At 40.2% G+C, this 14,803-nt stretch overlaps 1 protein-coding gene across 2 annotated transcripts in view; it reads right to left on the bottom strand.

Annotated features, from left to right (window-relative positions):
- The window catches only part of PDE11A (phosphodiesterase 11A), a 378,389-nt gene that overhangs the window by 361,864 nt on the left and 1,722 nt on the right, over positions 1-14,803 (bottom strand). The window lies entirely within an intron of this gene.

The raw sequence follows: 14,803 nt of genomic DNA, 5'->3' as shown, positions 1-14,803 counted from the left end.
AGTGACCGAATTCTCGATGACCGTCCTTTTCCTCACTTATTCACATAACAAGCATTTATGGAGCACCTAACTACTACATGCTAGGCACTGTGCCACACACAGGGAGTGATATAAAGTCATAGCATCTGGCCTCAAAGAGCTCACAGTTTAATGGAGAGAAAGACAGGTGAGCCAAAATTTAAATTACCAAAAATGGAATAAATAGCAAGAGTCATATGGGTAGTGTTATGAAGGCAGGTTGAAAAATAATAAATTTCCATGGAGAGTTTGCAATCCTCATTATTCTTACAGATTCAACCATAGTATAGACAATCACCCTGGAATGGCTTTATGGGTATGCATCCAGTACAGTCACACTGAGCCTCACGCTAAGAAAGGCCCGCTACACACACACTTGAAGTTTACGTTGAATTTGTGTTTTGTTCATGAAGTCTGATGGAGCATGCCCCAGGGGCTCATACAGTCCAGCTTCCTGATGGGTTCTCAGACTCCTGCTCCCTGCCCTGGCCCCATGACCTCTACCTCTTTCCACCCAGGGTTATAACAGGGTCAGGTAGATGGGGTTTGCGATGGGAAGGTATCCACATTCTGCTGTTGCCCTCCATTCCCAGTGAGGCGTGGGCATGGGGATGACGAGAATCAGAAGCCCGCTCTGTCTCGGGGTGGAGCAAGGCTCTGGCTGTGTCCGCTGCAGGCTGACAGTACCATAACATGTTCATTCAGCAGCTCTGTGTTGGCCTCTCACCCACCCCTGATCCAGGTATGATGTATGTTCTGGCACAGAGGTTGCAGTCCTTTGGGGTTGTCCATTCATCGTGGGTGGGGGCTGGTTAGCCTGGAGGGATGACTTCCTGACCTCTGTCAAGAACCCCATTTTGATTTCTCACTGGGTCCACAAATTATACAGCCAGGTCTAGTCCCATCCCTTATAACCCTCAGACCTTTAAGCTTAGAGGCAACAATCTCTTTAGCAAATTTCCTGTCTACAGAGTCCTATTCTCCAATCCATTCTTAACAATGGAAACTAAAACAGCAAGGATCCTCTCCCATGTCTTCCAGGTCCCTTCTCCAAAGCCCAGCTAATTTTTCCTCTCAAATCTTGTTGTGGGAAATTAATCATGCACATGAGCTCCAGCCTGTGAACACCAGGAGGACCTGCGGGAGAGGACGGCTCACCACCTGAAGGTCTTACGCTTCAAGCCACATGCCATGACTGGTTGGCTCTTGGGCTGGGATCCACTCCGGGGTGGGGCTGAGTTATACCTCCCTGCAGGTAGGTATGGCCACAAACCCGAGTTCTAGAGTCTAGAACGACAACAAAATCGCAGCAGGAAATAATGTGTGCCACTTCCAGACCTGACCCACAAATTCTCCCCAGTCATCTGTCCATTTCTCTCTCCCCTCATCTGCCGACCACATGTTGGAAGCCCTGTGCTGCAGGTGTGGAGGCGCAGGCAGGCAAGACTGACCTCTTGGAGGACAGCTACCCATCAATCAGCAAGAGCTGTGCTGAGCTTCCCAAGAGTTAGAAATAAGTTCCTGTTGTGTTTCCATTGAGTTTGTGAGGCGTATCCATTAAAGCAACTATAGTTACTCTCTTCATAAATACATGTGTGGAAGGTTTTGAAAAATACATAAAAGAAAACACAAAAGAGAAAAACAAGCCCACCTCTATTAATGTTCTGGCAAATCATCTGCCAGCTTTTCCCCATGCGTTATGCCAAGAACTTTTTACTGAGTCCTCAAATGTAACAAACAGCATGTTAAACACTTTGCATATATAACATCACTTAATTGTTGTCAGGATTAACCTTTTAAGATAGTTATCATTATCCCCATTGTAGGGCGGCAGAAACTAACAATTGCAGAAGTAAAATATGGTAACTCTCAAGGGGTTGGGACTGGGAATCACATTCAGTCTGTTTCATTCTGAATTCAACCCTCATTCAACCTCATGCTTTTGTTGTTGTTATTATTTCAAGAAAACTGAGATGCTGTTGTTTTATAAATATGCTTTGCTTTGTCCACTTAATATTTTGTGGGCAACTTCCTCTAATTAAATATTCCATTTTATGATGTAAATAATTTATTTATCCAAACATTTAGTTGGATGCTTGGGTTAATAAGCTTACACTATTATAAATAACACTACCATGAGTATTCATATACACAAATACCCATAAAAATTTCCTTGGAATGATCTGGAATTGCTAAATCTGAGGTTATGACTATTTTTTTAATTTTTATTTTGAGAGGTGGTGGGGGGAGAGAGAGAGAGAGAGAGAAGGAGGGAGAGAGAGAGAGAGAGAGAGAGAGAGAGAATCCCAAGCATCCTCTGTGCTGTCAGTTCAGAGCCCAGTGAGGGGCTCAAACTCACAAACCATAAGATCATGACCTGAGCCAAAATCAAGAGTCAGAGGCAGTACATGTTTATTGCCAAACTGTCCTAAATCAATGATTTCCAAAAGGGAGGGGGAGGATTTTGCCTCCAGGCGACATTTGGCTATATCTAAAGACATTATTAATTGTCACACCCGAGCAAGCATCTGGTGTCTAGAGGCCAGGGATTCCAAAGTGTCCAAAATGTCAACAGTGCTGATGTTGAAACACTCATACTACATAATGGTCTCATTAGGGTGTATCACTCTTGAGACAAAATAAAGGCTACAATAAGGGCTCTTCTATTCATTCAAACATGATTCACCAAGTACCTACTTGGTGAATATGCCAGATACTGTAGTAGGTGCTAAGTTAGCATTCAGGGAGGAGGGTCAGAGCAACAGTCAAGAATAAAAGGAGGAGGTGGAAGTAAACCGTAGCTTCACTTGATGGAGAGAAAGCACATCTATTTCATTTTATACCTTCATATGTTTCCATATCATTCTCATCAAATGACTTCCATGTAATTTTGCATTAAATTATACGGTGTCACAAAGCTGCTACAAGAAGTGTTGTTATATTGCTACATACATAGCAATAATAATATTGTTATATTGCTACATACGTAAATGCTTGATCCTTCAAGGTTATCTCTAAGAATAAAATGGTTGTTTCTTCAACAAAAATCCCAAGGTCGTAAGTATAAAACACCCTTACGATGACAGTGGCTCCGCTTTTCCCGGCTGACCTTTTTGTTCTTTAATTTCACAGAGCAGATCATCTCAATTTGGTTAATTCAGAGGTGGAAAAATGTTGTCCTGCCCTTTCCATTTTAAATTAGTAGGCACTCCCTGAGCGCCAGTTCATTTCTGGCTATTCAATGGGAGTCACAGCAGGCATGGAAAAAATAAAGGGACCAGATCAGAAGCTGCTCCTCTGTTTCCTCATTTAAGAAATAGATGGCAGAGAGAGAGGGGAAAGATGCCTTGGATCCCAGCTGAGCTATCAGCCTCCTGGCCAGAGGTTCTGGGTTCCTCAGCCTGTTTGGTCAGTGCTGGACACATTCACTGCCACTGACTCCTCTCCCTAGCTTCTGTGACAACTGATCTCTGGGCTAGGATAAAAAGGAGATGCCATGACTGCCTTGGGCTTTCAGAGCCAGTGCTCAAAGAGAGGAAGTATAAGGTGAATCTGACCCCAGTCTCACGTACCTGAAGACAGAAAAAGGAACGAGCCTTAACAGTTGCATAAAGCATATACCCTGTCACTAAGCAGTTCTCCAAAAGCAAAAAGCAGCAGCAGCTAAGGGGGAAATGCGGATTCTCCATAAAAGTGGCCATTAGAGATGGGATTATAGCTTCACCTTTCCAGAAGAATTTATGCAGAAAAACCTAGACTGGTTTCCTTAGCAACCCTGGAATAATCTTTCCACAATGTCCCAAGCCTACAGTTCTTAATTCCATTACAGCTGTTATTAAAACTTTAAATATGTAATCATGCACATTAAGTTGCCAAATACCCATAAAAACTATTAGCTCACTAAACTGTATACAGCCATTTAAATGAAAAAGGAGCAACATCTAATTTCTTTAAATTGAAAAAAGTAAAGGTTAGACATTCCAACAATCTGATAAATATAGGGGGCATGAGTGCAAGGACAATGCATAGTATAAAATTAACAACACATCCCAAGAGAAAAACATAAAATAAGGAAAGCTTATCTTTTATTTGGTGAATAGTCAACACATTTAAAACAAAACTGTGCCATAGATTCCTCCTAGCCTAATAAATTATTAGAGCCTGATTACAAGCACCATGATTTAGTGTTCATTTACCCTGTAATGGCAGCTGTGACAATTTTTTTCAGTTTACAAATACTAGACCCAAATACTGTCATTTAAAAAAATCTTTAGGATTTCAAGAATAAAAGTACGAATGGTCAATCTGGAGACTTTATGGGAGAATTTATAGCACAGAAACCCAATTCATACTTATGGGATTACATATTATACTAGAAAAATAGGCATATTCATCAGTTGTAAAAAAAAAAATTATGCTCGTCAAATGAAGAATATGTATTATGACAAGTAAATCCTGACAGTCTAAAGTAAATTTAACGCATTTGATTACCTTACATTTTAAGTTAATCATTACCTATGCATAAGGCATTATGTACATACGGTACTATCCTAAAATACACCTGTGATTTGTTTTAATCCAGTAGAACACTTACACATAGAAATGGTTGTCTTGAAGGAGGAAGGTTATGCTCACAGATCCCTAAACACAGGTGGCATGGCACACCATGCAGAGACACATGGGGACAGACCAGGGTCAGGCAGGAGGCAGAAAGGGAGAGGGCAGAACATGGTCCAAAGCCTTTATTGGGGTTCCCTCAGGAAGGAATGGAGGAGGCAGGCAGGGTAGGTTCTCTGGGTCAGTTTAGGATTGGACAGTTTGAATAATTTTGGTAGGCTCTGGACTATGGCGGGGGGGGGGGGGGGGGGGCTGGTAAGCTGTCCAGTACCTAGCCCTGTCCAGTACTTTGGCCTAAGCAGAGGAATTTTGGCTTGGCCTATGAGAGTTTGATTAAGGAGATTGTTGGGAAAGTGCATTCTGGGTTGGTTGGTTTGCACATCACAGGTGCATTTGCAGGGGCGTCCTTTGCTCTATGAATTAGTTACCCCTGAGAGGAGCAGTATCAGAGCCCCCAAAACCAGAACATCAAAAATATGGAAAATAAGAAAATACAGTCAATATAGGTACTACCATATTTTAAATCAAAGTTCTCCTTTCATGCACAAGGACATTTCCAGAGCCAGGCCCTGTGATTAAAGCCTGCTGGACTCTGCATTTAAAAAGGTGAATACAGTCTTACATTTCTGACTTTATCCTTTTGAATATTCTTTCCCGTTATCTCATTAAAATCTAATGTTTGATTTAATAATTAGATCCTTTTGAAATACTATGGGGCCGATATGTCTGGACATATTATCCCTATGTTACAACTGAAAACACTAAGGTAGAACTGGGAATAGAACCCAAGATTCCTATCTCGAAGTCTGGAGCATGTTCTATTACAGGCTGATGGCTTTCACAGTTTCCACAAGATGATTAGTAATTGATGAGTTCAATTCTCAAATAAATGGGCCTCATCAGATTGTTTACGGGGAAAAGTCCCATCAACTAGACCAGTGTCTCTCTTTCCTGTTAGAGGTGTGTTTGGTCCAGGCTGTCTCCTATGGAGTTTCTTCTGGAAAATAGCATATTGGGAATAAACAAAATTACTTGGACAGAACAAGACAGTCAAATACCAATATGGCATTCTGAACTCATTTCCAACAGATTTCAATCACCATTTTCTATATACTGGTGAAATTCAGTGTTCAAATCAAAGATGGATATTCCTACTTGACTTGGTCTCTACACACACTTACATTCCTGGTGAGTAAACTAACATCCTGGTGACTCTGGATAGTCCCCATTTGGCTCTCCAAATGCTCTTGCTCTGCGCTACTCTGTTCTGTGCCAGGAGGCTGACTCCAATGAACTGCTTTGCCAGGGAAGGCTTCCTTTGCCTTCTTGGTTTCAACCAACCCTGGGTTCAACCAATGAGTGACATTGACAGGAGAAGAGGGTGTGAAGAGGGTAACATTTCCTGGCTCCCTCTCATCCAGGTCATGTTCATCAGTGGCTGAGTTCCTCTCCCTCAGGCCATAGCTCTGGCTGGGCGGCCCCTCTCCCATAGCTTTAACTCTCTCTCAGGTTCTGGTAGTTGCACCCTCTTCAGATGTAGGTTCATTTCTACATAACGAGAGTAGTTGTATTGTTTACCATTAGAGACCTCATCACTTCAGCTGGGAGGAGGCATGGGGGAGAGGTGTAGCAACCAGCCCCACTTATAGGGGATAACTATAGGGAACAGAAGGGAAAGAGATGGCTCTCACTTGGACATGCCACATGGACATCTAATAGCTACATCTTGGAATGAGTAGTTCATAAATGTAACCATCTCAGAAACTGAATTTTTTGAGATCTTTTGAGAGTATGTGAAACATAAGAAATGTAATCAATAAACTTGAAAGTGCAATGTTCCTGAAAAATAAATAATTGCAAGGTTGGTCAATGTAATCTCTCATGTCTGAAAAGATCTTCAGAGAAAAATTCTAACATTTGCAAGATCTTATGCTGGAAGGAGTGTTTTACCTTCAAGAAGTTACACTGCATCAATGGGGTAATCATGAGAAAACTAGAAAATTCAGTTAGCCAGAACAGTCATGCTCCATCCTCTGCTTTTGCCTAGAAGAAGCTGGCAGTGGGCTGTTGCTAGTTTAAGTGTTTGGTTAGTGGCATTCTGCTTTCTCCATAGTTTCCACATGGAATAAAGTAAAATTGTTAAAATGAACAAACAAAAACAAAGAGGGTGGGGAGACAGGGGTGCAGCAATTAATATGAAGATTTGATTAATGCAGACAAGCAATTCAAATAATTAACCAGTTATCTGGGCTTCACAAGCCTTATTTTTAAAAAATCTAGGGGCGCCTGGGTGGCGCAGTCGGTTAAGCGTCCGACTTCGGCCAGGTTGCGATCTTGCGGTTCGTGAGTTCCAGCCCCACGTCAGGCTCTGGGCTGATGGCTCGGAGCCTGGAGCCTGTTTCTGATTCTGTCTCCCTCTCTCTCTGCCCCTCCCCCGTTCATGCTCTGTCTCTCTCTGTCCCAAAAATAAATTAAAAAAACGTTGGAAAAATAAAAAATAAATAAAAAATAAAAAATAAAAAAAAAATAAAAAAAAATCTGCAAAACAAGGTCTAAAGAGTAAAAGATGTGCTCAGAGGATGTACTCCTGGTTTAGCTATATATATGGCCTGCACAGGCTGAACTCTGTGCTTAGGGGTGGTTGAACTGACCACATGAAGGGTATAATTACTCAGCTGAACAGATTTGCATTAATCCCTATGTGATCTACCATAGCAAATGTGAAATGAAGAAGTTATGATCTTGATCTTGAGGAGTTCACAGTCAAGACATCACATGGTATCCAAATGGTTCTAATAGTATGAAAATAGAAAGAAGCACATTAAAGCATTACAGAAGATCAAAGGAGGGAGAAATCATGTCAGTTTGGGTGGGATGGGGCAGGGATTAGCAAGAGCTTCGTGAAGAGGGACCTAGAGGGCTGAGAGGACTTCAACTGACAGAGAAAAGGAGAAGGCAAAGGGACAGATGTGAGTGTGCATATAATAGTTAGTGGTCTGTAGAGGTCACATGGAGGGGTGGTGGGTGGGCATAAGGCTCTCCAAAGATCTCCATTTGAACCCTAGCTCTCACATTTGCCAGCTGGGTGACTTTGAGCAAACTACTCAACTCTTTCAAGCCTCAGTTTCTCCTTTTGTAAAATGGTGTTGGTAATAGCTACCTCTGGGGATTGTTGAGAGGTGTAAAAGAGACAATGCTTGCTAATGACCTAATGCCTGGCTCATAATTAGTGCTCCATTAATAATAGAGTTATTGTTAATCCACAGAAGAGCATCCCTTTTCCTTCTATCATTATGTTTAAATTCTTAAAATCTGACACCCTTAAAAAGCTCAAAGACTCCTCATTTTTTTCATTTAGATAAGAAAGATTTCTTGTACTAAATTTGCAACAGCCTAAAGCTATATTTTATGATAGGAAATATAATTTATCATTAACGTATAAACCACACTATTCAGTCGTTGAAACCAACCAATTAATAAGAAACCATTGGAATTATAGAAAATACACCTTTTTTAATACCAGGAAACCTTCTTTACTATTTTAATCCCCAAAATAAATAAAAATAAATTTAGCCTGAATGCCTATAAATTCCCAGGAACCAAAGTTTCTCCTAAAATATTAGAAGCCCAACCCACTCTCTTATGACTAAACAGCTTCTTTTATGATTCAAATTCCACTTTCCAAAAGAATGTGGTTATACTGCAAAACACCACCCTTAAAATAAGTAACTAAAGTAGCAAGTAGTGGACGTCAAGGATCTTGTTGACTTTCCTGTAAAACAACTCAAAGCTATTTCAGAGGAAAGCTTCATATGACTTTTCAACACTATATTAAACATGGAACACTAACTTCCAAATTAAGCCAGACTTGTAAATAAACAGGTGACCCAAACCTCAGGAACCAAAATATATTGGTCAGATTAGTAAACATTTAGCTTATGGGCTGGGAAAAAATTAAGTTAACCTTAAATTACCTCCCCATGATTCTGTAGGAACTGTACTTCTCTGTAATCTATCCTCATGTAAGAGCAGCAAATGCAATTTGTCACTCTGTTTATCATGATCATGTGTCTGTCAGGAAAAGGGGCTGAAACAGCAAATGTTTCCTGCTTCAAGAGCAAAATCAATTCTAGTTCTGGGCTAGTGAACATGTTTGTGGGCTTAGGGGAATTTTTAAAACACTGTGCAAGGCTGAAATAAGAATTTATAAAACTCCTTTTAAGACTAGTGGTGGGGTGGGATCAACATCTGCCTTTTAAGCAAATCTCAGCAATTTAATCACAGGACCATAGACCCATGTCTGTCAGCACTGGCTCATCAGGGAAGGAAGCATATTCCTCACTGAGTTTTCCAGACACATGAAATTAATCCCTTCTGAAGCCAAACACATTTAAATGTAGTTATTTCAGTGGAGATTATTCTAAAATGAAATTCAATGAAAGTGAATTTTAAAAAATCATTATTTATATTCTTATTTAACATATATATATATGTATGTATACATGTATACATACATATATATATATACATATATATATATATAACAAATATACCCATATAGTAGAATGCATTCTTAAATAGAACTTTGTGTATAATTTTTATTTGTTTTCCATCTCTTCTCTTCAAGGATAAGGAATCAGCTCTCCCTTCTTATATTATGAGAAAGCACAGCAAGAGTTGAATGACAAAATATGGAGAAAGAGTAGTCCTGGCAGAAAGGATGAAAAGCACGGAAATAGAAAAGCACAATGCAGGCAATGAAAACGGCATATAATTTAATTAGGATGGAGCTGAAAGGAAGCAGTAGACACTAGCTGGAATAAAATTCAACTTCTCCACCTAATACTCAAAATGACTCCGACTCAGGACCAGTTTCATGGACATGTGACTGGTGCAGTTGCATAGGGGCCCCCGGCTTCAGGTTTAATGCTGTGCTGTATGAAACTCTTAATCTTTACCTTTGAATTTGTGCTAACTGAAGTCCAATGGAACAGTGGCATATGAGCTCAGACCTTGGAGTCTTGGCTCACACTCAGTCTTCCCTCCCACTGCCTTCCCAGGACTGGTGCTTGGTCATATATCCTGCTCTGTATGTCCCGGGCCTCATCTGGCCTACCGCCTACCACCTACTCACCCCTCCCTTGAGACCAGGGGTTACAACCAGGTCACATTAGTTGAGTGAGGAGCCCACACCCTACATCTGCCATACCCTACAACTGCCCTCTGCTCCTGGTTGGGGTCTGGGTGGGAGCATGGGGAGGGTCAGGTGCACACCCCATGCCACATTGGGAGGAGCAAGGCTGTGGTCATCCCCACCCAAAGCTGGCAGCATTATGACCAAGTGGCAGGCAACTCAATGAAGAGCTCTTACCTACCCCCAATCCAGGTACAGGGTTTTTCAACATGGAGCTTGAAATCACTAGGGAGTTGCATGGCTGCTGTGGGATAAAGCAGCAGGTCCTTTGGAAGAGAAGATTAACTTCTCCACCTCCAACCAAGCTCCTGCTTTACCTACCACTTTGCACCACACTCCACAAATTATGTAGCTGGCTCTACTTAGAATCTTTACTCACCAAGCTTTTTTTCCTGTTACTGATAACAGAGTTAAGCTTCTCCACATCACCCAGGTTATTATCAACTCCCTCTCTTCTAGCCCAAATCCACACTTGCAGAACATCTTCCATCTGTCCCCTGCTGCCCATTCCCACAGTTCCTGCTTTAGTTCAGCTGTTCAACATGGCTCTACTAGACCATCATAATAGACTCCTAATTATTGTTATTTTTTTCCTAGAGAGAGCAAGAGCAGGGGAAGGGCAGAAAGAGAGGGTGAGAGAAAATCCCAAGCAGGCTCTGCACTAATACCACAGTGGGGCTTGATCCCACAAACTCCAAGATCATGACCTAAGCCAAAATCAAGAGTCAGACGCTTAACCGATTGAGCCACCCAGGCACCCCACAGCTTTGAGCCTCCCCCTGTTCAATCCATTCAGCCACTGACACCAAGTTACCAAAAACACCACTCTGATCCTACTAAAATGTCTTTAAGGGCTCCCTGTAACTGTTAGTCACTGACTAACCGACTGTTAATGAAATTCAAATTCTTTAGTCAGGCATTCAAGGTTCTTTCTTCTTTTGCCCTCATGCTACTTTTGCGTATTCAATCTACAGCATGGGCAATACTTTGTCCAAATTAAAGCACTCACTGTCCCCTGTACACATTTTGTGCTCGCTCATTACTGTGTCTCTGATGCCATTTTGCTACACCTGGATCACTCACGCCAAACCCACAACCATCTCCAATGGTGAAATCTAACCCCTTTTTCAGCTTGAATGGCATCTCCTCCATGAAGTCTTCCATCATGAGCCCAATCATAATGTGAATCCATTGTCTACTGAGACTAGTCATTTAGTTTGTAACATTTATTAAGTATAGTGCTTGGTATTTATTTGTGTATAGTATATGCCTCTCAACTATAAGCATTGGGAGGGCAAAAAACATGTTCTCTCACCTCTGTATGCTCGCAGTCCCCCTACCCAGGCTTTAGGTATAATGGAGCTCAGTGTATGTTTGCTGGAACTAACAAATAAGTAAATCTGTTGTGTAAACAGATCAGGTTTTCTGAAAGCCTGGCACACCTGTAACCCTGCTGCGTCATCCCTTTTCCTCCTCCCAGTTCACCTAACAAAACATCCTGGCTGCTTTTCAGATCCAAAGCCCATCAAACACCTGTATCATCATTATCAACACCAACAAAAATATCATCTCACACTTTTTATTAATGTTTAAAGTGCTATATTCTGAATGCTTAGAATAATCTCAAAGAGAACACCTGTTACTTGAGTGCTCTTATTTTCAACCTCTTGAGGGCAAGTTTTTCATTACTATATTAAAGTGGGCTGTTTAATAACTTATAACTGTCAGGGAAAAAAAGGTAAATTGTAGTCACTATGATCCATACTGGATACTTAAAATGAATTTTTTTCCACTTGCAATTTTTTCTTCTAATTTCAAATCTGTTTTTCTAAATGTTTATTTATTTATTTATTGAGAGACACACAGAGAGTGGGGGAAGGACAGAGGGAGACAGGGAAAGAGAGAATCCCAAGCAGGCTCTGCACTGTTAGCATGGAGCCCAACGCAGGGCTCGATCTCACAAACCATGAGATCATGACCTGAGCCAAAATCCAGAGTCAGACGCTCAACCAACTGAGCCATCCCAGTGTCCCAAGTCTTTTTTTTAGGACTAATTGAAGAAGTAATGAAAAATAATGAAATAAACTAAGGAGGGTATTTTTGCTGCCAAAACTTTTATTCAACGTTAGTTTTCATTAGTCTATTCTTGACTCCAGAATTCTATGCTTATTATCATGATTTCATTAGTATCTTTAATGCCTTTCTCTCACCCATATTGTGAACCCAAGAGGATCATCAGTCTAATTTTCAAATGATTAAATTTTTAAACTCTGTATGATAAAAAATTTTTATCTCCTGAAAAATAAAAAGAACAATAGTTGAATCTGAGCAAGAAACACCTTAAAAACATACTAGGTAATAAAATATCAGAGGGAATGGTTATATTTTTACAAAGAAACTTCAGAATGTTTATATATTATCAGAATTACAACAACATCATGATAAAAGAACATGCATTTGAAAGGTTGTCAGTTTTCATTCATAGAAAAATCTGTAAGAGTCAGAAATGGAAAGGATGGGGAAAAATGCTAAAATGTAGGAAGGAGGCAACATTAATACAACTCCATAAAAAAATCTATATAGTGTGAGTTCCTTAAAGGCACAAAGTATAATACTCTTGATAGGATAGGATAGGGTCAATCATGTGTTATCAATCACATTTAGAGAAATCGTCAGTAGTGGGTAGAAGGGTAGATATTTCTATATTCCTCAAATGTAAAGACAGTTCTAAAATACTTAATTTAAGAATAGAACATGGCTCAGGGAAAGAGTAGGTTGGTCAAAATGTGCTGAGTCCACATCTCAGTCCCAGATAAGGAGAAAAACAACTGAAAATGAGATAAAGAAAAAGAATTCTAGTAGACTTGTGTCATCATTATCATCATAAATTGATACCATTTCCTGAGTAATTGCAATGTGGCAGGTACTGTTTTAGGGGCTGTAATGCAATATTCATTTTATTTTCCAAATAATTATCTTATCTTCGTCACATACATGTTCTTATTCCCATTTTGCAGGTAAGAAAACTGAGACTCAGAGATTAAGAAGTTCTCCCAAAGGGGCGCTTGGGTGGCTCAGTTGGTTGAGTGTCTGACTCTTGATTTTGGCTCAGGTCATGATCTCCCAGTTGTGAGATCAAGCCCAGCATCCAGCTCCATGCTGACAGTTGTAGAGCCTGCTTAGGATTCTCCCTCCCTCTCTCTCTCTCCCTCTCTCTCTCTCTCTCTGTGTGTGCCCCTCTCCCTCAAAATAAATAAATAAACATTAAAAAAAAAAAAAAGAAATTCTCCCAAGGTCACACTAATGGTGACTGTAGTGTATCATAATAAAGCAAAAAAAAAAAAAAAGTAGTTTTTCTGAAGAAAAGTGGCATTAAAAAAATGAAAAAACACACCAGGTTAAAAATACAGAAATATACAGTAGAAGCCAATGGTGAAATAAAAGAGAAACTCTCTGTCCAGGATGAAATGAAGACCAGGCATAACCCAGATCTCCAACTCAGCCTATATAATACCTTCCCTTATGTTCCCTTTGCCAGTCCTCCCAACAACCTGGTCCTCTTTACAGCTATCGCTACCACCCTGGGGACTTTCCCACTGTCAGCTTCCAAATATCAAAGGCAACTTTGCTTTACACTCTGCCTTCAGAGTACAAGTAGGGCCCAGAAGAAATATCAGCTGTTGAAAATCTGATTTTCTGCAACTCTGACAACACCTCTAGCCACAATTCTAGGCAGCAGGAAGACAAGTAAACTGCTGAGGAAGCTGGAATTCTGCTCCTGAAGAAAAGGCAGTTATGTGAAGAGTCTTAAATACAAGTTGGGAGATGAAGGAGAGCAGGAAATAAAAGCTACAGAAATGGGAAAATATCAACTGGGGAAGAATAAGAAAAGTAAAGGCAATGAAGAGAATAGACTGCAATTCCAAGCTCTAACAAGTGTCATCCAACTAGGAAGGGATTTTTTTCTTTTTTCTTTTTTTTTAGCCCAAGCTCACAAGAAGAATGTGGAAGTAATGGGAAACAAAAGACTGTGATTGTTCAACTTCTTACAGAATCTTCACCATAAAGATTGTTAAATGTTTTCACTTCTTTCTATGGCTTTCCGAGATTATAGAGAAAGAGACACTTGCGAAAGTTCATTCATTGGTTGCTTGACCTAAAACTATCTCTTCAAGAAGGATATAATGAATAACACACCTAATCAATAACAAAAGGTGAATGAAAATGGTTATTTTGACTGGCATCCCTTACTATGAAAGTGTTATACTGACAGACATCACAAAAAATGTGAAACTCGGTTTTAGTACAAGCGAGTCAATTTTCTATGTAAAATGGTCAACTTTCAGATAAAATAAAGTTTTACCCTCAGTGCCCCTCCCACCACTTTTGCTATTCTGATCAACAGCAACCAAACTCTCGAGAAACAGGTGGCTCTATTAGACGCCGGAAGACGTGCTCATCAAATGACCACAAAATTTTCATAACCAAAGCTAAGAACTTTCAATTCTTATGAACCCCAAAAAGTCTCAAAGAAAGTACATCCAGTTTATCACATTCAGTGAATAGATACTGAAGAATCAGAACTGACTAGCTTTCAGATCTGGTACCTAGTATCACGTTCAAATCACTATGAAAATGAAACACTTAGAAATACCAGCAAACAGCATGTTGGGTTTCCTTTTCCACTTGAAACTAGCATGTGTACCCTGCTGACTGCCTTTGGAATTGCTAAAAAATTATCAATTTTTGTTCATTTCACAAACTAAAAGCCTACTTGTTCAGTCCTGTCAAAAGCTGGCTGCAGATAATGCTGTATTCAAACCCAAAGATAAATAATCCCTCTATTTTGTCCAGCCTCTCTAAACTCAGTAACAGAAATAATTAAAAAGCCACACATAAGCCAGAGGCCCATTCTTCCCCTGATTTTCTTCCCCTTTTCCTCTTCCTCCCTACCTTGAAATGCATGCAACTTTA

The sequence above is a fragment of the Panthera pardus genome, unplaced genomic scaffold, assembly GCF_024362965.1.
Source record: "Panthera pardus isolate Hobbes unplaced genomic scaffold, ASM2436296v1 HiC_scaffold_10, whole genome shotgun sequence".
Taxonomy (NCBI): Eukaryota; Metazoa; Chordata; class Mammalia; order Carnivora; family Felidae; genus Panthera; species Panthera pardus.
Note: the sequence above shows the minus strand (reverse complement) of the source record. Positions and strands in the feature narration are given on the sequence as shown.